The 22704-nt window shown below is 44.6% G+C and overlaps 1 pseudogene; it reads left to right on the plus strand.

Moving 5' to 3' along the window:
* Nucleotides 1–15713: 15713 nt before the first annotated feature.
* The window catches only part of LOC102502890 (proteasome subunit alpha type-2 pseudogene), a 39352-nt pseudogene continuing 32361 nt past the window's right edge, over nucleotides 15714–22704 (plus strand).

Below are 22704 nucleotides of genomic sequence, written 5' to 3' on the forward strand. Positions count from 1 at the left end.
ACTCTACCATAATACTAACCCTAACCCCTAACACTCACCCTAACACCTAAACATAACCATAAACCTAATCCTAACCATAACCCAAACATGAACCCAAACCCTAGCCCTCACCTCTAACACAAACCCAAATCCTAAATCTAACCCTAATCCTAAACCTAATGTAAACCTCAACCTAACCCTATAGCTTACCCCTAACCCTCACTCTAATCCCTAAACCTTACTGTAAACCTAACCAAAACCCAAACCAGAACCCTAACCCTAACCCTCAACCTTAACCTTAATCCTAAACCTAAATTTAACCCTAAACCTACAGTAATCATAACAGTAACCCCAACACTAACCTTAACCCCTAGCCCTCACCCTAACACCTAGCCCTAACTGTACCCCTAATACTAACCGTAACCCAACCCTGAAACCTAACCCTAACAATAACCCTTAATCTAATCCTTATCCTAACCCTACTGTAATCCTAACCCTTACCCTAACCTTAACCCCTAACCCACACCCTAACACCTAACACTAACCATAAACCTAACTAACTGTAACCCAAACCCAAACCCTAACCCTTACAATCACTCCTATCACTAACACTTACCCTAAATCTAATCCTAATGCTAAACTTACCTAGCCCTAACCCTGAACCTAACCCTAACCCCTAAACCTCACCCTAACGCTAAACCCAAAGCCTAACCATAAACCCTTACCCTAACCCTAACCCTAACCCTAGCCTTAACCCTATCCCAAACCCTAACCATAAACCTAACTAACTGTAACCCAAACCCAAACCCTAACCCTTACAATCACTCCTATCACTAACCCTAAACCCTAACCCTAATCCTAACCCTGACACTAACCCTGACCCTAACCCTAACCCTAACCCTAGCACTATCCTTATACTCAAACCCTAACCCTGAACCTAACCCTAACCCCTAAACCTCACCCTAACACCTAACCCTAACACTAACCCGAACCATAACTTTAACCCTCACCCCTAACCCTCAACCTAACCCTAAATATATACCTTACCCTAACCCTACTGTAATCCTAACCCTAATCCTAACCCATAACCCTCACCCTACCACCTAACCCTAATCATAACCATAATGCTAATCATAACCCAAACCCTAACCCTAACCCTTACTCTCACTCCTAACCCTAATCCTAAGTGTAAATCTAACCATAATCCTAAAGCCATCATAACCCTAACCCGAAACATAACAATAACCATAACCAATAAACTTCACCCTAACACAAAACCATAACCATAACATTAACTGTAAACCAAACACAAAACCTAACCCAAAACCTCACGCCTACCACTAAACATAATTCTAAATCTAACCCTAACCCTAACCTTAGCATGATCCTAACCCTAACCCTAAACCTAACCCCTATCACTCACTCTAACACCTAACCCTAACGTTAAGCCAAAACCGAACACTAACCATAACCCTCAACTCTAACCCTAACACCTACCCCTAACTGTACCCCAAACCCTAACGTTAAGCCATACCCGAACACTAACCATAACCCTCAACTCTAACCCTAACATTAAATCTAAACATACCCCCAACCCTACTATAATCCTAACCCTAACCCCAACCCATAATCCTCACCCTAACACTTAAACCTAACTGTAACCCTAACTCTAACAGTAACCCAAACCCAAACCCTAACCCTTACAATCACTCAGATCACTAGCACTAACCCTAAATTTAACCTTAAACCTAAACCTACTAAAGCCCTAACCATAACCTTAACCCCTAACCCTCACCATAACACCTAACCCTAATAGTAACCCTAATGCTAATCGTAACCCAAAACCAAATCCTAACCCTTACTCTCATTCCTAACCCTAACCCTAATCCTAAATCTAACCATAACCCTAAACTAACAATAACCCTAACCCGAATGCCAACCCTAACCCTAACCCCTAACACTCACCCTAACACCTAACCCTAACCATAAACCTAACAGTAACCCAAACCAGAACCCTAACCCTAACCCTCAACTCTAACCTTAATCCTAACCCTAAATCTAACCCTAACCCTAACACTACCGTAATCATAACTGTAACCCTAAACCTAACCCCTAACCCTCACACTAACACCTAAACCTAACTGTAACCCTAACCCTAATCATAACCCAAACCCGAACCATAACCCTAACCCTCACCTCTAACCCTAACCCTAAATCTATCCCTCACCCTAACCCTATTGTAATTCTAACCCCAAACCTAAACCTAACCTCTAACACTTAAACCTAACTGTAACCCTAACCCTAACCCTAACCCAAACCCGAAACCTTACCCTAATATTCACCCCTAAATCTAACATTAATTCTAACCCTAGTTTGAAACCTACTGTAATCCTAACCCTAACTCTAACCTTAACCCTAACCCCTAACCCTCACCCTAACATCTAACCCTAACTGTACACCTAAACCTAACCTTAACCCAAACTTGAACCCTAACCCTAACCCTCACCCCTAACCCTAACACTAACCCTTAATCTAATCCTAACCCTAAACCTACCGTAATCCTAACACTAACCTTAACCCTAAACTCTAACCCTCACCCTAATGCCTAGCCCTAACCATAACCCTAAATCTAACCATAACCCAAAACCAAACCCTAACACATGCACATTTTTCACTAAAACTAACCCTAAATCTAACCCTAATCCTAAACCTACTGAAGCCCTGACCCTAACCCATAACCCTCACCATACTACCTAACCCTAACCATAACTGTAACGCTAATAATATTTAAACCCAAACACTAACTGTTACACTCACTTATAACCCTAACCCTTAGCCTAAATCTAACCAAAATCCTAAACCTACCATAACCATAACCCAAACCCTAACCCTAATAGTAACCTCTAACACTCACCTTAAGACCTAAACCTAACCATAAACCTAACCATAACCCAAATCCAAAAACTAACCCTAACCCTCACCACTAACTCTAAACCTAATCCTAAATCTAATCCTAACCCTAACCCACCTGTAATCCTAACCCTAATGCTAACCCTAACCCTAACCTCGATCTCTCACCCTAACACCTAACTCTAAACATAACTCTAACCCAAACTGTAACCCAAACCTGAACACTAAAAATAACCCTCAACCCTAACTCTAAACCTAAACCTAAATCTAACCATACAACCAACCCCACTGTAATTCTAATGCTAACTCTAACCCCTAATCCCCCCCAATACCTAGGCCTAACCATAACCCCAACCCCTATTCCTCACCCTAACAACTAACCCTAACCATAACCCTAACCCAAACCTTAACTCAAACCCTAGCCCTCACCCCTAACCCAAACCCAAATCCTAAATCTAATCCTAATCCTATACCTAACTCAAGCCCGAACCGTAATTCTAACCTAAACCTAAACCTAACCCTATAGATAACCCCTAACCCTCACTCTAACACCTAACCCTAAACCTAACCCTAACACTTAATCTAACCCTAAACCTACCATAATCCTAACCCTAACCCTAAGGCTAACCCCTAACACTCACCCTAACACTTAATTCTAACCCTATCCCTAAATCTAACCGTAACCCAAACCCAAACCCTTACTCATACACTCACACCTACCACTAAAACTAACCCTAAATATAACCCTAATTCTAAACCTACTGAAGCCCTAACCCTAACCCCTAACACTCAACACCGAACCTTAAACATAACACTAACCCTGACCATAACCCAAACCCAAACCGTAAGGCTAACCCTCAACACTAACCCTCACCCTAACCCTCAATATAAACCTTTCTCTGACCTTACCGTAACCTTAATCCTAACCCTAACCCATAACCCTCACCCTACCACCTAACTTTAAACATAACCCTAACTCTAATTGTAACCCAAATACAAACCCTAACCCTTACTCTCAGTCCTAAAGCTAAACCTAAGCCTAAATCTAACCCTAATAATAAACCTACCATAACCGTAACCCAAATACTAACCCTACCCCTAACACCTAACAATCACATTAACACCTAACAATAACCATAAACCAAACCGTAATGCAAACCCGAAACCTAACCTTAAACCTCACCCCTAACACTAACTCTAATCCTAAATCTATCCCCAACACCTAACCCTAACACTAACCCATAACACTCCCCCAACACCTAATCCTAACTGTAACCCTAACTCTAACAGTAACCCAAACCAGAACCCTAACCCTAAACTCTAACCTTAATCCTAACCGTAAATCTAACCCTAACCCTAACACTATCTCTTAATCATAACGTTAAACCTAACCCTAGCACTATCCTAACACCTAAACCTAAGCATAACCCTAACCCTAATCATAACCCAAACCCAAACCATAACCATAACCCTCACCCTGAAACCTAAACCTATCCCTCACCCTAACCCTAGGGTAATTCTAACCGCAACCTTAACCCTAGCCCTCACCCTAACACCTAAACCTAAACATAACCCTAACCCTAACCATAACCCAAACCCTAAACCTTACTCTAATATTCACCCCTAAACCTAATACTAAATCTAACCCTAATTTAAAACCTACCATATCTCTAACCCTAATTCTAACCCTAACCCCTAAACCTCACCCTAACACCTAACCCTAACCGTAGTACCTCTAACCCTAACCTTAACCCAAACTGGAACTCTAACCCTCACCCCTAACCCTAACACTAGCCCTAAATCTAACCCTAACCCTAACACTACCATAATCCTAACCCTAACTTTAACCATAACCCCTAACCCTCACCCTAACTTCTAAACCTAAACATAGCCCTAACTCTAACCTAACCCAAATCCTAACCCTAACATTTACACTCACTCCTATCACTAACCCTAACCCTAAATATAACCCTAATCCTAAACCTACCATAGCCCTAAACCTAACCCTAACCCTAACTCTACCATAATCCTAATCCTAACCCTAACCCTAAACCTACACCTAACCCTAACCCTAACTCATAAACCTCTTCCTCCTACTACCTAACCCTAACCATAACTGTAACGCTAATCGTATCTAAACCCAAACCCTAACCATTACTCTCACTTCTAATCCTAACCATTAGCCTAAATCTAACCACAATTCTAAACCTACCATAACCCTACCCCGAACCCTAACCCTAACTTTAACCCCTAATGCTCACCTTAACGCCTAACCATAACCATAACCCTAAATGTAACACAAACGTGAAACCTAATCTTAACCCTCACCCCTAACACTAAATTTAACCCTAAATCTAATCTTAACCCTAACCCTTCCATAATCCTAACCCTAACCCTAAACCATATCCTAACCACTATCCTTCACGCTAACACCTAACAGTAAACATAGCACTAAACCTAACCTTAACCCAAACACGAACACTAACCATAATCCTCAACCCTAACCCTAAACCTAAAACTAAATCTAACCATACCACCAACTCTCCCATAATCCTAATCCTAATGGTAAACCTAACCCTATTCCTCACCCTAACACCTAAACCTAAACCTAACCCTAAACCTAACTGTAACCCAAATATGAACCCTAAACCTAATCCTCAACCCTAACACTAAACCTAAACCTAAATCTAACCCTAAACGTAACCCTACCGTAAGCCTAACCCTAACCCTAGTCCTAACACATAAACCTAACCTTAAGACATAACCCTAACTGTAATACTAACCAAAATCATAAACATAACCCCAAAACTAACCCTAACCATCACCTATAAACCAAGCCCTAACCCTAAATCTAACCATAACACTAACCCTACCATAACCCTAACTGTAACACTAACCCAAACCCCTAACCCTAAACCTGACCCCTAACCCTAACCCTATTGCCCAATCCTAACCCAAACCTTTAAACCTAACAGTAAACCTACACCCAAACATAAGCCTAACCAGGACCCTAAAATAAACCCTAACACCAATAGCCCTAGCCCTAAACCTGAATTTAACCCTGACACTAACACTACTGTAAGATAACCCTAACCCTAACCCTAGCCCTAACCACTAAACCTAACTCAAACTCCTAACCCCAACCATAACAGTAAACGAAACTGTAACATAAACTTGAGCCTTAAGCCTTATCCTTACCCCTAACCCTAATCCTAAAACTAAATCTAACCCTAACCATAACCCTACCATAACCCTGACCCTAACCCTAACGCCTAAACCTAACCCGAACACTGAACACTAACTGTAATGCTAACCAATATCGTAAACATAACCCAAAAAATGACCCTAACCCTCACCACTAACCCTTGCCCTAGGCCTAAATCAAACCATAACACTCACCCTACCATAACCCGAACCGTAACTCTAACCCTAATTCCTAACCCTAAACCTACCCCCTAACCCTAACTGTAACCCAAACCCAAACCATAACCCAAACACCAACCATAACCCTAATACTCACCCCGAACCCTAACCTTCCATCTAACCATAACCATAACCCTACCATAACCCTAAATCTGACCCTAACCCTATCGCCCAACACAATTCATAACCCCTAAACCTAACCGTAACTCTTCACCCAAAATTAAGCCTAACCTGGACCCAGACCCTAACCCTAGCCCTAACCCTCACCACTCACCCTAGCCCTAAACATAAATGTAACCCAAACACTCACCCTCCTGTAACCAGAACCCAAACCCTAACACTAGCCCTAACCACTAAACTAATCCTAACTCCTGAACCTAACCGTAACACTAACTGAAATCATAGCCCAAACCTGAACCCTAAGCCTAATCGTCACCATGACCCTAATCGTAAACATAAATCTAGCCCTAACCGTAACCCTATCATAAGCCTAACCCTAACCCTAACCATAAAGTGAAACCAAACTGTAACACCTAACCCTAACCATAATACTAACCCAAACCATCAATCTAACCTGAAAGCTAACGCTACCCCTCATCCCTAACCCTAGCCCTGACCCTAAATCTAACCATAACACTCACCCTACCAGAACCCTAACCATAATGCTAAACCTAGCTTCTAACCCTAAACCTAACCCCTAACCCTGACCATAACCCTAACCCAAACCTTAACCCAAACCCAAACCCTGACCCTAACACTCACCCCTAACCCTAACCCTCCATCTAACCCTTACCGTAACTGTACCATAACCCTATTCCTGACCCAAACCCTAACGCATAAACCTAACCCTAACCCATAAACCTAACCATAACTCTTCACCCATACTTAAGCCCAACCCGGATCCGGACCCTAACCCTAACCCTAACACTTCTCCCTCACCCTAGCCCTAAACCTAAATGTAACCCTAACACTAACCCTACTGTAACAATAAGCCTAACCCTAACCCTAACCCTAACCACTTAACCTAATCCTAACTCCTAACCCTAATTGTAACACTAACTAAAACCGTAAACCAAACTCAATCCCTAATCCTAATCCTCATCACTAACCCTAATCCTCAACCTAAATCTAATCCTAACCGTAACCCTGACTCTAACCCTAACTCTAATGCCTACACCTAACCCTACATGGAACCCTGACCATAATGCTAACCAAAACCATAGACATAACCCGAAAACTGACCCTAACCCTCACCCCTAACCCTTGCCCTAACCCTAAATCTAACCATAACACTCACCCTACCATAACCTGAACCATAACCCTAATCCTAACCCCTAAGCCTAAACCTAACCCTTATCCTAACCATAACCCTAACCCAAACCCCAACCTAAACCTTAACACTCACCCCAACCCTAATCCTCCATCTAACCCAACCCTAAGTCTACCATAACCCTAACCCTGATCCAAACCCTATCACCCAACCCTAACTCTAACCCCTAAACCAAACTGAACTCTTTAACCCAAACTTAAGCCTAACTCAGACCCAGACCCTAATCCTAATGCTAACCCTCACCACTCACCCTAGCACTAAACATAAATGTAACCCTAACACTAACCCTACTGTAGCTATCAGTCTAACCCTAACCCTAACCTCTAAACCTAACCCTAACTCCTAACCCTAACCCGTAACCCAAACCGGGTTTGGTGTTAGGGTTAGATTTAGTCATTAGGGTTAGGATTAGGGTCAGGGTTATGGTAGGGTTATGGTTAGGGTTAGATTTAGGTTTAGGAGTAGGGTTGGGGTGAATATTAGGCTTAGGGTTCAGGTTTGGATTACGGTTTCTGTTAGTGTTACAGTTAGGTTTAGGAGTTAGGGTTAGGTTTAGTGGTTAGTGTTAGGGTTAGAGTTAGGGTTATGGTTACAGTAGGGTTAGAGTTAGGATTACATTTAGGTTTTGGGTTAGGATGAGGGTTAAGGGTTAGGGTTAGGGTTAGGGCCTGGGTTAGGTGGTGTTTTTGGGTTAGGCTGATTAGTTTTGGTTAGCATTATGGTTAGGTTTCGGCATTAGGGTACAGTTTAGGGGTTAGGCTTAGGGTTGGTGTTAGGCTTACAGTAGGGTTACTCTTAGGGTTCGATTTAGGTTTAGGAGTACTGTCTGGGATGAGATTTAGGCTTACAGTTCGGGTTTGAGTGATGGTTTTGGTTACTGTTATGGTTATGCCTAGGAGGTAGAATTAGGATGAGTTGTTATGGCTAGGGTTAGGGTTTGGGTTCTGGTGACAGGAGGGTGAGTGTTAGGGTTATATTTACATTTAGGGAGAGGGGAAGGGGTGATGGTTAAGCTTAGGGTCTGTGTCCGGTTTAGGCTTAAGTCGGGGTGAAGGGTGAACGTTAGGTTTAGGGGTCAGGGTTAGGGTTGGGTGGTAGGCTCAGGGTTACAATGAGTGTTATGGTGGAGTTATGGGTAGGGTTAGATTGAGGATTATGGTTAGGGGTGAGTGTTAGGGTCAGGTTTGGGGTTCTTGTTAGGCTTTGGGTTCGGGTCAGTGTCAGAGTCAGGGTTAGGTGTGAGGTTTAGGGTTAGGGCTAGGGAGAGGGTTACTTTTTGGGTGATGGTAGGGTGAGTGTTATGGTTAGATTTAGGGTCAGGGTGAGGGTTAGAGGTGAAGGTTAGAGTTAGTTTTTGAGTTAGGTTGACGGATCAGGTTGGCATTATGGATAGGTTTCAGCATTAGGGTTCTGTTTTGGTGATAGTCTTAGGGTTAGGGTTAGGCTTATGGTACGGTTACTTGTAGGGTTCTATTTAGGTTTAAGAATAGGGTCTAGAGTGAGCATTATGCTCAGGGTTAGAGTTTTGGCAACAGTTTACGTTAGTGTTACGATTAGGGCCAATAGTTAGGGTTAGGTTGAGTGGTTGGGGCTAGGATTAGGGTTCTGGTTATAGTGACAGGAGTTTGAGTGTGAGGGTAAAATTTAGGTTTAGGGAAAGGAGTAGGGGTGAGGGTTAGGGTTAGTGTTAGGGTCCGGGCTAGGCTTAAGTCGGGGTTGAAGTGTGACCATTAGGTTTAGGGGTCAGGGTTAGGGTTGGTCGATAGGCTCAGGGTTACATTAAGGTATACAGTAGATTTAGGGGTAAGGTTAGATTGAGGGTTAGGGTTATGGGTGAGTGTCAGGGTCAGGTTTGGGGTTCATGTTAGGATTTGTATTAGAGTCGGAGTCAGGTTCAGGTTTAGGGATGAGGTTTAGGGTTTCAGCTAGGGTTACAGTTAAGGTTCTGGTGACAGTAGAGTGAGGGTAATGGTTAGATTTAGGGTCAGTGTGAGGTTCAGACGTGAGGTTTAGGGTTAGTGTCCACGTTCAGTTGATTGTTTTGGTTAGCGTTACGGTTAGGTTTCAGAGTTAGGGTTTGGTTTCAGCATTAGTCTTAGTGTTAGAATTAGTCTTCCAGTAGGGTTATTCTTAGGGTTTGATTTAGGTTTAGGAGTAGTGTCTGGGGTGAGTTTTAGGCTTAGAGTTCTGGTTTGACTGATGGTTTTGGATAGTGTTACGGTTTTGGCCAGGGGTTAGGGTTAGGATGAGTGGTTATGGCTAGGTTTAGGGTTCAGGTTCTGGTGACAGGAGGGTGAGTATTAGGGTTAAATTTAAGTTTAGGTCGAGGGGTAGGGGTGAGGGTTAAGGTTAGGGTCTGCGTCCTGTTTAGGCTTAAGTCGGGGTGAAGGGTCAACGTTAGGTTTAGGGGTCAGGGTTATGGTTGGACGGTAGGCTCAGGGTTACGGTGATGGTTTCGGAGGAGTGACAGGTAATGTTAGATTGAGGGTTAGGGTTAGGCGTGAGTGTTAGGATCAGGATTGGGGTTCTTGTTAGGGTTTGGGTTTGGGACAGGGTCAGGGTCAGGGTTAGGGGTGAGGTTTAGGTTTAAGGGCTAGGGTTAGGGTTACTTTTTGGGTGACGATAGGGTGAGTTTTATGGTTAGATTTAAGGTCAGGGTGAGGTTTAGAGGTGAGGGTTAGGGTTAGATTCCAGGTTAGGTTGATTGTTTTGGTTAGCGTTACAGTTAGGTTTCGGCATTAGGTTTTGGTTTTGGTGCTAGTTTTAGGGTTAGGGTTAGGCTTACAGTACCGTTAATCTTAGGGTTTGATTTAGGTTTAGGAGTAGGGTCTGGGGTGAGTTTTAGGCTTAGGGTTTGGATTTGGGTGATGGTTTTGGTTAGTGTTATGTTTATGGCCTGCCATTAAGTTTAGGATGAGTGATTATGGCTAGCTTTAGGGTACAGGCTCTGGTGACAGGAGGGTGAGTGTTAGGGTTAAATTTAAGTTTAGATCGAGGGGTAGAGGTGAGCGTTAGGATTAGGTTTTGTGTCCAGTTTAGTCTTAGTATGAGGAGAAGGGTGAACGTTAGGTTTAGTGGTCAGTGTTAGGCTTGAGCAGTAGGCTCAGGGTTACGGTGAGGTTTACAGTAGTTTTAGGGATAGGGTTAGATTGAGGGTTAGGGTCGGGGGTGAGTGTTAGAGTCAGGTTTGTGTTTCGTGTTAGGATTTCGGTTAGGGTCAGGGTCAAGTTCAGGGTTAGGGATGAGGTTTAGTGTTGGGGCTAGGGTTCCGGTTCCGGTTCCAGTGACGTTAGGTTGAGTGTTATGGTTAGATTTAGGGTAAGAGTGAGGTTTAGAGATCAGGGTTAGGGTTAGTTTTCAGGTTAGGATGATTGTTTTGGTTAGCGTTTCAGTTAGGTTTTGGCGTTAGGGTTTGGTTTTGGCATTAGACTTAGTGTTAGGATTAGGCTTACAGTATGGTTACTCTTAGGGTTCAATTTAAGTTTAGTAGTAGTGTCTGGGGTGAGTTTTAGGCTTAGTGATCGGTTTGGGTTATGGTTTCAGTTAATGTTATGGTTATGGCCTGGAGTTAGTGTTAGGAGAGTTTTTATGGCTTGGGTTAGGGTTCGGGTTCTGGTGACAGGAGGGTGAGTGTTAGGGTTAAATTTATGTTTATGTCGAGTGGTAGGGGTGAGCGTTAGGATTAGGGTCTGGGTCTGGTCTAGTCTTAATTCGGGGTGAAGAGTGAACATTAGTTTTAGTGGTCAAGGTTAGGGTTGGGCGGTAGGCTGAGAGTTACAATGAGTGTTATGGTGGAGTTACGGGTAGGGATAGATTGAGGGTTAGGGTTAGGGGTGAGTGTGAGGGTCAGGTTTGGGGTTCATGTTATGGTTTGGGTTCAGGTCGGTGTAAGAGTTAGGGTTAGGTGTGAGGTTTAGGGTTAGGGGCTAGGGTTAGGGTTACTTTTCATGTGATGGTAGCGTGAGTGTTATGATTAGATTTAGGGTCAGGGTGAGGGTTAGAGGTGAGGATTAGGGTTAGTTTTTGGGTTAGGTTGACGGATTTGTTTTGCATTAAAGATAGGTTTCTGCATTAGGGTTCGGTTTCAGCATTAGGCTTAGGGTTAGGTATAGGCTTACGGTAGGGTTACAGTTAGGGTTCGATTTAGGTTTTGGAGTAGTGTCTGGGGTGAATTTTAGGCATAGGGTTTGTGTTTGGGTAATGGTTTCAGTTAGCGTTATGGTTATGGCCAGGAGGGAGGGTTGGGATGAGTGTTTGTGTCTAGGGTTAGCGTTCGGGTTCTGGTGACTGGAGGGTGAGTATTAGGGTAAAATTTAAGTTTAGGGCAAGGAATTGGGGTGATGGTTAGTGTTAGGGTTAGGATCCAGGCTAGACTTCAATCAGAGTTAGGGGTAGGGTTAGATCGAGGATTAGGGTTGGAGTGAATGTTAGGATGAGGTTGAGGTTCGTATTAGGATTTGGGTTAGGGTCAAGGTCAGTGTAGCAGTTAAGGATGAGGTATGGGTTTGGGGCTAGGGTTAAGGTTACGATTCTGGTGATGGTAGTATGAGTGTTATGGTTAGATTTACGGTCAGGATGAGGTATAGAGGTGAGAGTTAGGGTTAGGTTTCGGGTTAGGTTGACACTTTTGATTGGCATTACGGTTAGGTTTCTGCATTAGAGTACTGTCTGTGGTTAGTTTTAGGCTTAGAGTTTGGGTTTGGGTGATTGTTTCGATTAGTGTTATGGTAATGGCCAGAAGGTAGGTTTAGGATGACTGGTTATGGCTAGGGTTAAGGTGGGGCTCATGTGAAAGGAGGGTGAATGTTAGGGTTAAATTTAAGTTTGGGGAGAGGGGTAGGTGTGAGGGTTAATGTTAGGGTCTGGGTCCGGTATAGTCTTAGGTCGGGGTCAAGGGTAATTGTTAGATTCAGGGGTCAGTGTTAAGTTGGATGGTAGGCTCAGGATTACGGTGAGGGTTACAGTGGAGTTACAGATAAGGTTAGATTGAGGGTTAGGGTTAGGGGTCAGTGTTAGGGTCAGACTTGGGGTTCAGGTTAGGGTTTGAGTTCGGGTCAGGGTCAGGGTCAGTGTTAGGGGTAACGTTTATGGTTAGGGGCTAGGGTTAGGGTTACTTTTTGGGTGATGGTAGGTGAGTGTTATGGTTAGATCTAGGATCAGGGTGAGGTTTAGAGGTGAGGGTTAGGGTTAGTTTTTGGGTAAGGTTGATGGATTTGGTTGCCGTTACGGTAAGGTTTTGGCAATAGGGTTCAGATTTGGCATTAGTCTTAGGGTTAGTGTTAGGCTTATGGTAGGATTACAGTTAGGGTTCGATTTAGGTTTAGGAGTAGGTTCAGGAGTGTGGATTAGGCTTCGGGTTTGGGTTTTGGCAATGGTTTCTGTTAGTGTTACGATTAGGTTCAGGAGTTAGGGTTAGGTTGAGTGGTTGGGGCTTGGGTTAGGGTTTGGGTTCTGGTGACAGGAGGGTGAGTGTTAGGGTAAAATTTAGGTTAAGGGCGAGGAGTAGGGGGTGAGGGTTAGTGTTAGGGTCAGGGTCTGGGCTAGGCTTCAGTTGGGGTGAAGGTTGACCGTTAGGTTTAGTGGTCAGGGTTAGGGTTGGGCAACAGGCTCAGGGTTATGGTGAGATTTACAGTAGATTTAGGGGTAGGGTTAGATTGAGGGTTAGGGTTAGGGGTGAGTGTTAGGGACAGGTTTCGGGTTCGTGTTAGGATTTAGGTTAGGGTCGGTGACAGGGTCAGGGTTAGGGGTGAGGTTTAGGGTTGGTGCTAGGGTTAGGGTTACGGTTCGTGTGACAGTAGGGTGAGTGTCATGGTTAGATTTAGGGTCAAGGCGAGGTTTAGAGGTGAGGGTTAGGGTTAGTTTAATGGTTAGGTTGACAGTTTTGTTTAGCGTTCTGGTTAGTGTTTGGTTTTGGTATTAGTCTTAGTGATAGGATTAGGCTTACAGTAGGGTTACTATTAGGGTTTGATTTAGGATTAGGAGTAGTGTCGGGGTGAGTTTTAGGCTTAGGATTCCGGTTTTACTGATGGTTTCGGTTAGTGTTACGGTTATGGCTAGGAGTTAGGGTTAGGATGAGTGGTTGTGGCTATGGTTAGGGTTCTGGTTCTGGTGATGGGAGGGTGAATGTTAGGGTTAAATTTAAGTTTAGGATGAGAGGGTAGGTGTGAGGATTGGGGTTAAGGTCACAGTCCTGGCTAGGCTTCAATGGGGTTGAAGGGTGATCGTTAGGTTGAGTGGTCAGGGTTAGGGTTGGGCGGTAGGCTCAGGGTTACGGTGAGGATTACAGGAGATTTAGGGGTAGGGTTAGATTGAGGGTTAGGCTTAAGGGTATGTGTTGGGGTCAGTTTTGGGGTTTGTGTTAGGGTTTGGGTTAGGGTCGGAGTCTGGTCAGGGTTAGGAATAAGGTTTAGTGATGGGGCTAGTGTTAGGGTTATGGTTCAGGTGATGGTAAGGTGAATGTTATGGTTAGATTTATGGTCAAGGCAAGGTTTAGGGGTGAGGGTTAGGGTTATTTTTCGAGTTAGGTTGATTGTTTTGGTTAGTGTTATGATTATGTTTCGGCGTTAGGGTTCGGTTTCGGCATTCGGCTTAGGTTTGGGGTTAGGCTTACTGTAGTGTTGCTCTTAGGGTTCTATTTAGGTTTAAGAGTAGTGTCTGGAGTGAGTTTTAGGCTTAGGGTTCGGGATTGTGTGATGAATTCAGTTAGTGTTATGTTTATGACCAGGAGTTGGGGTTAGGATGAGTGGATATAGCTAGGGATAGGGTTTGGGTTCTGGTGACAGGAAGGTGAGTGTTAGGGTTAAATTTAAGTTTAGGGAGAGGGGTATGGGTGAGTTTTAGGGTTAGGGTCTTGGTCTGGTTTAGGCTTTTATCGCGGTCAAGGGTGTTCCTTAGATTTAGGATTCAGGGTTAGGGTTGGGTGATAGGCTCAGGGTTACAGATAGGGTTACGGTAGGGTTAGGTGTAGGGTTAGATGAGGGTTAGTGTTAGGGGTTAGTGTTAGGGTCAGGGTTGGGGTTCATGTTAAGATTTGGGTTCGGATCGGGGTCAGGGTCCAGGTTTGGGGTGAGGTTTAGGGCTAGAGGCTTTGGTTAGGATTACTTTTCGGGTGATGGTAGGGTGAGTGTTATGGTTAAGTTTAGGGTAAGGGTTAGGTTTAGAGGTGAGGGTTAGAGTTAGTTTTGGGGTTAGGTTGACGGATTTGGTTGGCATTAAGGTTAGGTTTCACCGTTAGGGAACGGTTTTGGTGTTAGGCTTAGGGTTAGGGTTAGGCTTACGGTAGGGTTACTGTTAGGGTTCGATTTAGGTGTAGAAGTAGGGCCAGGAGTGAGGATTAGGCTTAGAGTTCGGGTTTTTATGACGGTTTTGGTTAGTATTACGGTTATGGTCAGGAGTTAGGTTTAGGATGACTGGTGGGGGCTAGGGTTAGGGTTCGGGTTCTGGTGACAGGAGGGTGAGTGTTAGGGTAAAATTTAGGTTTAGGACAAGGAGTAGGGGGGAGGGTTAGGGTTAGGGTCAGGGTCTGGGCTAGGCTTCAGTCAGGGTGTAGGTTGACCATTAGGTTTATGGATCAGAGTTAGGGTTGGGCGATAGGCTCAGGGTTATGGTGAGGTTTACAGTAGATTTAAAGGTAGGGTTAGATTGAGGGTTAGGGTTGAGTTTTAGGGTCAGGTTTGGGGTTCACATTAGGATTTGGGTTAGGGTCGGTGTCTGGGTCACGGTTAGGGGTGAGGTTTAGGGTTGGTGCTAGGTACATTAGGATTTGGGTTAGGGTCGGTGTCAGGGGTGAGGTTTAGAGTTGGTGCTAGGTTTAGGGTTATGGTTTGGGTGACAGTAGGATGAGTATCATGGTTAGATTTAGGGCCAGGGCGAGGTTTAGAGGTGAAGGTTAGGGATAGTTTTTGGGTTAGGTTGATGGTTTTGGTTAGCGTTAGGGTTTGCTTTGTTTGTTAGTGTTCGTTTTCGGGGTTGGACTTAGGGTTATAGTTAGGCTTAAGGTAAGGTTACTGTTAGGGTTCAGTTTAGGTTTAGGAGTAGTGTCTAGGGTGAGTTTTAGGCTTAGGGTTCGGGTATGGATGATGGTTTCGGTTAGTGTTATGATTAGGGCCAAGAGTTAGGGTTAGGATGAGTGGTTAAGGCTAGGATTAGGGTTCGGGTTCTGGTGACAGGAGGGTGAGTTTAGACTTAAACTTAAAGTTAGGGCGAAGGGTAGATGTGAGTGTTTGGGTTAGGGTCTGGGTCCACTCTAGGCATAAGTCGGGGTTAAGTGTGACCATTAGGTTTAGGGGTCAGGTTTAGTGTTGTGCGGTAGGCTCAGGGTTATGGTGAGGGTGACAGTGGAGTTACGGGTAAGGTTAGATGAGGGTTAGGGTTAGGGGTGAGTGTTCGGGTCAGCGTCAGGGTCAGGGTTGGGGGGGAGGTTTAGGGTTAGGTGTAGGGTTAGTGTTACTTTTCGGGTGATGGTAGGGAGAGTGTAATGGTTAGATTTAGGGTCCAGGCAAGGGTTAGAGGTGAGAGTTAGGGTTAATTTTCGGGACAGGTTGACGGATTTGGTTTGCGTTACGGTTATGTTTCGGCATTAGTGTTCGGTCTCAGCATTAGGGTTAGGGTTAGGCTTACGGTAGGGTTACTATTAGGATTCGATTTAGGTTTACAAGTAGGGTCAGGAGTGAGGATTAGGCTTAGGGTTCAGGTTTTGGTGATGGTTTCAGTTAGTGTTATGATTAGGGCCAGGAGTTAGGGTTAGGTTGAGTGGTTGGGGCTAGGGTTAGGGTTCAGGTTCTGGTGACAGGAGGGTGAATGTTAGGGTAAAATTTATGTTTAGGGCAAGGAGTAGGGGTGAGGGTTAGGGTTTGGTCAGGGTCCGGCCTAGGCTTCAGTCGAGGTGAAGGGTGACCATTAGGTTTAGGGGTCAGGGTTAAGGTTGGGCAATAGGCTCAGCATTACGGTGAGGTTTAGAGTAGATTTAGGGGTAGGGTTAGATTGAGGGTTAGGGTTAGGGGTGAGTGTTAGGGTCAGGTTTGGGGTTCATGTTAGGATTTGGGTTAGGGTCGGATCAGGGTCAGGGTTAGGGGTGAGGTTTATGGTTGGTGCTAGGGTTAGGGTTATGGTTTCGGTGATGGTAGGGTAAGTGTTATGTTTAGATTTATGGTCAGGGTGAGGTTTAGAGGTGAGTGGTAGGGTTAGATTTGGGGTTTGGTTGACGGTTTGGTTAGCGTTTCGGTTAGGTTTTATCGTTAGGGTTCGGTTTCGGTGTTAGACTTAGGGTTAGGGTTGGGCTTACGGTAGGGTTACTGTTAGAATTCTATTTAGGTTTATGAGTAGTGTCAGGGGAGAGTTTTTAGCTTAGGGTTTGGTTTTGGGTGACGGATTCAATTATTGTTACAGGTTAGGGCCAGGAGTTATGATTAGAATGAGCGGTTAGGGCTAGGGTTAGGTTTCAAGTTCTGGTGACAGGAGGGTGAGTGTTAGTGAAAAATTTAAGTTTATGGCGAGGAGTAGGGGTGAGGGTTAAAGTTAGGGTCAGAGTCTGGACGAGAAGGTAGGAGTGGGGGTTAGGGTTAAGGTCATTATCCGGGCTAGGCTTCAGTCGGGGTGAAGGGAGGTCATTAGGTTTAGGAGTCAGGGTTAGGGTTGGGTGGTAGGCTCAGGGTTATGATGAGGTTTACAGTTGATTTAGGGATAGGGTTTGATTGAGGGTTATGTTAGGGGTAAGTATTAGGGTCAGGTTTAAGTTTCGTTTTAGTGTTTGATTTAGAGTCGGGGTCAGGGTCAGTTTTAGTGATGAGGGTTAGGGTTGGGGCTAGGGTTAATGGTTACAGTTCATATGACGGTAGGGTGAGTATTATGGTTAGATTTAGGGTCAGGGCGAGGTTTAGAGGTGAGGGTTAGGGTTAGTTTTGGGGTTAGGTTGATTGTTTTGGTTAGCGTTATGATTAGGTTTCGGCATTAGGGTTTCGTTTCGGCATTAGAATTAGGGTTAGGATTAGGCTTACACTAGGGTTACTGTTAGTGTTTGATTTAGGTTTAGGAGCAGTGTCTGGGGTGAGTTTTAGGCTTAGGATTTGTGTTTGTGTGATGGTTTCGGTTAGTGTTACAGTTATGGCCTGGAGTTAGGGTTAGGATGAGTGGTTACAGCTAGGGTTAGGGATTAGTTTCTGGTGACAGGCGCGTGAGTGTTAGGGTTAAATTTAAGTTTAGGCCGAGGGGTTGGGGTGAGGGTTAGTGTTAGGTTCTGGGTCAGATCTAGGCTTAAGTCGGAGTGAAGTGTGAATATTAGGTTTAAGGGTCAGGGTTAGGGTTAGGCGATAGGCTCAGGGTTACAGAGAGGGTTTTGGTAGGGTTAGGTGTAGTGTTAGATGAGGTTTAGGGTTAGGGGTGAGTGTTACGGTCAGGGTTGGGGTTTGGGTTAGAGTTTGGTTTTGGGTCGGGGTCAGAGTCAGGATTAGAGTTGAGGTTTAGGGTTAGGGGCTATGGTTAGGTTTACATTTCGAGTGATGGTAGGTTGAGTGTTATGGTTAGATTTAGGGTCACAGCAAGTGTTAGAGGTGAGGGTTAGGGTTAGTTTTCGGGTTAGGATGATCGATTTGGTTGGCGTTACGGTTAGGTTTCGGCGTTAGTGTTCGGTTTCGTTGTTAGGCTTAGGGTTAGTGTTAGGCTTACGATAGGGGTACTGTTAGGTTTTGATTTAGGTTTAGGAGTAGGGTCAGGAGTAAGGATTAGGCTTAGGGTTCTGGTTTTGGTGCTGGTTTCAGTTAGTGTTACGATTAGGGCCCGGAGTTAGGGTTAGGTTGAGTGTTTGGAGCTAAGGTTAGAGTTCGGATTCTGGTGACAGGAGGGTGAGTGTTAGGGTAAAATTTAGGTTTAGGGCGAGGTTTAGGGTGAGTTGGGGTGAGGGTGAGGGTTAGGGTTAGGTTTAGGGTCCGGGCTAGGCTTCAGTCAGAGTTAGGGATAGGGTTAGATTGAGGGTTAGCATTGGAGTGAATGTTAGGATGAGTTTTGAGATTCGTATTAGGATTTGGGTTAGGGTCAAGGTCAGTGTGGGGGTTAAGAGTGAGGTTTGGGTTTGGGGCTAGGGTTAGGGTTATGGTGCCGGTGATGGTAGTGTGAGTATTATGTTTAGATTTAGAGTCAGGATGAGGTTTAGAGGAGAGTGTTAGGGTTAGTTTTTGGGTTAGGTTGACGGTTTTGGTTAGCGTTACAGTTAGGTTTCGGCGTTGGAGTAGTGTCTGTGGTTAGTTTTAGGCTTAGAGTTTGGGTTTGGGTGATGGTTTCGGTTAGTGTTATGGGTATGGCCAGAAGGTAGGTTTAGGATGACTGATTATGGCTAGGGTTAGGGTTGGGGTTCATGTGAAAGGAGGTTGAATGTTAGGGTTAAATGTAAGTTTAGGGGGAGGGGTAGGTGTGTGGGTTAAGATTAGGGTCTGGGTCCGGTATAGTCTTAGGTCAGGGTGAAGGGTGATCGTTAGGTTCAGGGGTCAGTGTTAGGTTGGGCGGTAGGCTCAGTGTTACGGTGGGGGTTACAGTGGAGTTACGGGTAGTGTTAGATTGAGGGTTAAGCTTAGGGGTCATTGTTAGGGTCAGGTTTGGGGTTCAGGTTAGGGTTTGAGTTCGGGTCGGGTTCAGGGTCAGGGTTAGGGGTGACATTTATGGTTAGGGACTAGAGTTAGGGTTATTTTTTGGGTGATGGTAGGGTGAGTGTTATGGTTAGATTTAGGGTCAGGGTGAGGGTTAGAGGTGAGGGTTAGGGTTAGTTTTGGGGTTAGGTTGACAGATTTGGTTGGTTTACTGTTAGGTTTTGGCAATAGGGTTTGGATTCGGCATTAGGCTTAGGGTTAGGGTTAGACTTATGGTAGGGTTACTGTTAGGGTTTGATTTAGGTTTAGGAGTAGGTTCAGGAGTGAGGATTAGGCTTAGAGTTTGGGTTGTGGTGACTGTTTTGGTTAATGTTACGATTAGGTTCAGGAGTTAAGGTTAGGTTGAGTGGTTGGGGCTAGGGTTAGGGTTCAGGTTCTGGTGACAGGAGGGTGAATGTTAGTGTTAGGGTCGAGGCTAAGGGCGAGGAGTAGGGGTGGGTGTTAGTTTTAGGATCAGGATCCGGGCTGGGCTTCAGTCGGGGTGAAGGGTCATCGTTAGGTTTAGGGATTAGGGTTAGGGTTGGGCAATAGGCTCAGAGATACGGTGAGGTTTACAGTAGATTTATGGGTAGGGTTAGATTGAGGGTTAGGGTTATGGGTGAGTGTTAGGGTCAGGTTTCGGGTTCGTGTTAGGATTTGGGTTTGGGTCGGTGACAGTGTCAGGGTTAGGGGTGAGACTTTGGGTTGGTGCTAGGTGATGGTGATGGTAGGGTGAGTTTTAATGGTTAGATTTAGGATCAGGGCGAGCTTTAGAGGTGAGGGTTAGGGTTAGTTTTCAGGTTAGGTTGATGGTTTTGGTTAGTGTTACAGTTAGGTTTCATCATTAGGCTTCAGATTAGGGTTAGACTTACGGTAGAGTTACTGTTAGGGTTCTATTAAGGTTTATGAGAAGTGTCAGGGAAGAGTTTTTAGCTTAGGTTTCGAGTTTGAGTGACGGATTCAATTATTGTTACAGGTTAGGTCCAGAAGTAAGGGTTTGGATGAGTTGTTAGGGCTAGGGTTAGGGTTCAGGTTCTGGTGACAGAAGGGTGAGTGTTAGAGTTAAATTTATGTTTAGAGTGAGGGGGTAGGGGTAAGGGTTAGGGTTAAGGTCAGGGTCTGGGCTATGCTTTAGTTGGGGTGAAGTGTGACCCTTAGTTTTAGGGGTCAGGGTTAGGTTTGAGCAATTGGGTCAGGGTCAGGGTTAAGTTTAGTGTTATGGTAGGGTTAGGGTTAGGGTTAGATTGAGGGTTATGGTTAGGGGTGAGAGCTAGGGTCAGGGTTGGGGTTTGTGTTAGGATTTGGGTTAGGCTTAGGGTCAGGGTAAGTGGTTAGGTTTAGGGTTAGGGGCTAGGGTTAGGGTTACTGTAGAGTGAGCATTATGGTTAGATTTAGGGTCAGGGCAGTGTTAGGGGTGGGGGTTAGGCTTAGGGTTTGGGTTTGGGTGATGGTTTTGGTTAGTGTTATGGTTAGGACCAGCAGTTAAGATTCGGGTTCTGATAGGGTGAGTGATATGGTTAGATTTAGGGTCACAGCTAGTGTTAGGCGTGAGAGTTAGGGTTAGTTTTTGTTTTAGGTTGACAGTTTTGTTTAACATTATGGCTAGGGTTAGGTGTTAGGGTTCATTTTTGGCGTTAGGGTTAGGGTTCAGCTTAGACTTATGGTAGGGTTACAGTTAGGGTTAGATTTAGCTTTAGGATTAGGGTTAGGGGTGAGGATTAGGCTTTGGGTTCAGGTTTGGGCTACGATTTTGGTTAGTGTTACGGTTAGTGTCAGAAGTTAGGGTGATTATTAGTGGTTATGGCTAGGTTTAGTGTTTGGGTTCTGGTTACAGGAGGGTGAGTAATAGAGTTAAATTTAGATTTAGGGCGAGTTGTAAATGTAAGGGTTAAAGTTAAGGTTATGGTCCGAGCAAGGCTTAAGTTTTCATGTAGGGTCTCAGATAGGTTTACGAGTCAGGGTTAGGGTTGTGCGATAGGGTCAGGTTTACTGTTGGGGTTACAGTAGTTTTAGGATTATGGTTAGATTGAAGGTTAGGGAAAGGGTGAGTGTTAGGCTCAGAGTTGTTCTTTGGGTTATGGTTTGGATTAGGTTTATGATCAGGGTTAGGGGTTAGATTTAGGGTTAGGGGCTAGGTTTAGGGTTATGGTTAGGGTTATGGTATGGTGAGTAATATGGTTAGATTTAGGGTCAGGGCTAGTGTTAGGGGCGTGGTTTGGGGTTAATTTTTGGGTTAGGTTGAGCGTTTTGGTTAGCATTTTGGATAGGATTAGATGGTAGGGTTTGGTTTAGCATTAGGCTTAGGGTTCGGCTTAGACTTATGGTAGGGTTACAGTTAGGGTTAGATTTAGATTTAGGGTTAGGGTCAGGGGTGAGGATTAGGCTTTGTGTTCGGGTCTAGGCTACCATTTCAGTTAGTGTTAAGGTTCAGGTCAGTAGTTAGTGTAAGGTTTAGAGGTTTGGGCTAGGGTTAGGGTTCGGGTTCTGGTTACAGGAGGGTGAGTGTTAGGGTTAAATTTAGGTTTAGAGCGAGGTGTTAAAGTGAGGGTTAGGGTTAGAGTTCTGGCTAGGCTTAAGTTGGGGTGAAGGTTCATATTTAGGTATAGGTGACTGGGTTAGGGTTGGACAATAGGTTTAGGGTGAGGGTTAGGGTTATGTTAGTGTTAGTGTTAGGGTTAGGGTTAGATTGAGGATTAAGTTTAGGGGTGAGTGTTAGGCTCAGGGTTGGCTTTTGGTTTGTGGTTTGGGTTAGGGTTATGTTCAGGTTATGGGTTAGTTTTAGGGTTAGGGGCTAGGGTTAGCGTTATGGTTATGGTTACTGTATGGTGAGTGTTATCATCAGATTTACGGTCAGGGCTAGAGTTAAGGTTGAGGGTTAGGGTTAGTTTTTGGGTTAGGTTCATGGTTTTGGTTAGCGTTATGGCTATCATTAGGTGTGGTACGGTTTTGGTGTTAGAATTAGTTTTCTGTTTAGACTTACGGTAGGGTTATGTTTAGAATTAGATTTGGGTTTAGGATTAGGGTCCGAAGTGAGGTTTTTTTCTTAGGGTTCAGGTTTGGGCTACAGTTTTTGTCAGTGTTATGGTTAGGGTCAGGAGTTAAGGTTATGTTTAGTGGTTAGGGCTAGTGTTAGAGTTCAGGTTCTGATTACAGGAGGGTGAGTGTTAGGGTTAAATTTAGGTTTGGGGCAATGGGTAGGAGTGAGGGTTAAGGTTAGGGTAAGGTTCTGGGCTAGGCTTATGTTTGGATGAAGGGTCACGGTTAGGTTTAGGCGTCAGGTTTAGGGTTGGGCGATAGGTTCAATATTAGGGTTAGGGTTACAGTAGTGTTAGGGTTAGGGTTAGATTGAGGGTTAGGGTTAGGGGTGAGTGTCAGGGTCAGGTTTAGGGTTTGTGTTAGGGTTTTGGTCAGGGTTAGTGGTTAGGGTTAGTGTTATGGGCTAGGGTT

This window comes from Tupaia chinensis, unplaced genomic scaffold (genome assembly GCF_000334495.1).
Source record: "Tupaia chinensis unplaced genomic scaffold, TupChi_1.0 Scaffold000691_1, whole genome shotgun sequence".
Lineage (NCBI taxonomy): Eukaryota > Metazoa > Chordata > Mammalia > Scandentia > Tupaiidae > Tupaia > Tupaia belangeri.